The 1,971-nt window shown below is 21.0% G+C and overlaps 1 long non-coding RNA gene across 1 annotated transcript; it reads left to right on the forward strand.

The window, feature by feature from the left end:
* Positions 1-622: 622 nt before the first annotated feature.
* On the forward strand, positions 623-1,510 carry LOC148198676 (uncharacterized). Its single transcript, XR_015786737.1, has 2 exons — positions 623-730; positions 1,305-1,510. It is a non-coding gene; the product is annotated as an uncharacterized LOC148198676 (long non-coding RNA).
* The last annotated feature ends 461 nt before the right edge of the window (positions 1,511-1,971 follow it).

Here is a 1,971-nt window from a genome sequence, read left to right on the forward strand (position 1 = left end):
TAAAAAAAATCCTTTGCCAAAAATAATTTTTATAGTGTATAAAGATAAAATATGACATGTACAAGTAAAAATAGTGTGTAAAGATAAAATGACATGTACAAGTAAAAAATAGTTTAGAATTATTGATTTAGTCATTGTAACATAAAAACAATTAACAATATCAACTATACTATAAATTCATAAAAAAAATTAACATTTGTCGAGAACATGGGATAGTGCAGGTGAATGATTAACGGTGAGTTAGTCATAGAATGGTGTAGATAATGAAAGTTACCTATTATAGTTTCTTTTGTATTATTAAGGAAGAAAATGTATTATGTAAATAAAGAAAAGATATTGTAATATATATATATATATATATATATATATATATATATTGCTTAATATTAGTTAATAAAAATAATTCTACTAATCCAAAGTATTCAAAATAAAGGAGGTAATAATTACATTGAAAATTATCTAATTAATCTTAAAGCTCCAACTCCTACTTTAACGTATATCTTTGTCTCTTATAATTTAATACACTTTATTAATATTATTATTACCATCATTTTAACTATTAATATCATTATTATTTTATTACTATTATCGTTATAAATAATCCTCATGTACACAACTCTGTAACTTAAAATTATTCTAAAAATCCCTTTAAAGACATAGACACCAATGGCAAAAACTTCAGTGTTGTTTCCTTGCATGATGTTTTTATTTCTGATAATATTTGCAACAGGTACGCTCCACTCTGTTATTTAATACAGTTATTTATATTATTTATAGGTGAATTTAAGTTCAAATATAAATTTATAAAAAAAAATTAAATATGTTTTTAGTTCTTTAATTTTCAGTAAAAATGGTAATTAGTCTTCAAAATTTTGAACTAATTCAATCCCTCATGTTTAGAATTACATGAATTTAGATTTTTTAACCAATTTTTGTTAAGTTTATTTGAGATTTCAAACATTTTTTTCAATTAATATTGAAAAAAAATATCAAATAGGATAAACAACTAAAATGTTATTATGAAATGAGTTAAAAATGTCAAATAATCTTAATAAAATTTGATTAAAACCATTAAATTCACACAATTTTAGAGTTAAAAAACTGTTAAAATTTTAAAAATGGACTAATTTCAATTTTCAGTTAAGATATCACAAATATATTCAACTTATAAAAAAATATAAATGATAATTTTTTTATTTTTAGACTTTAAATTATAAATGATGTATTATCAATTATTTTTGTGAAATGCTTAAAAAAATCATTTGTTTGACTAATGAATTGACAAAGATGAACAAATTTTGTAGGTTTCGTGGATGCTTGTAACTACCCGTGTCATGGTATACATGATCGTTGTTATAATCTGCACTGTAACCATCGTTGCACAAAGCTATGCGTTAGTTCTTGCTGCCTTTGTGATTGCCTTGGAAATGAAAAACCTGAAATAAAGATGTAACAATTCCATGCCTTTGCTTCGAATTTATAAGTAATAAGAGAAGTTGAAGTAATAATATGTTCATTCTTCTTCATCAATTGCATTTCATTTACCTCTTTCTCAAATTCCATCAAACTAAAACAAATATATTTTCCCTCTAATAATTTCATATTGTTTACATATTAGGAGTAATAATAATAATAATACTAAATGTTACTTAAACATTTTTTGATACATATATTAATTTTATTGGTTATATATGAAAACACATGCACATATATTTATATATTTATCATAATAAAAGAATAAAAAATTATCATATAGTTTTTATATCTGAAATAGTCAATTAAGTTTTAAAAAATATTTACAAACATAAATGATAAAATAATAAAATGATTTATATGAATAACGAATAAAATTGGTGAATAATTGTTTATATTAAAACAATGATTACAAAATTAATTTAAAAAATTTACAAAATCTAAAAGATAAAATAAAATATGAAATATATTTATAAAGAGTAAAATGAATATACTGGT

This window comes from Vigna umbellata, chromosome 5 (genome assembly GCF_029865625.1).
Source record: "Vigna umbellata cultivar VRB3 chromosome 5, Vumbellata_1.0, whole genome shotgun sequence".
NCBI classification, from domain to species: domain Eukaryota; kingdom Viridiplantae; phylum Streptophyta; class Magnoliopsida; order Fabales; family Fabaceae; genus Vigna; species Vigna umbellata.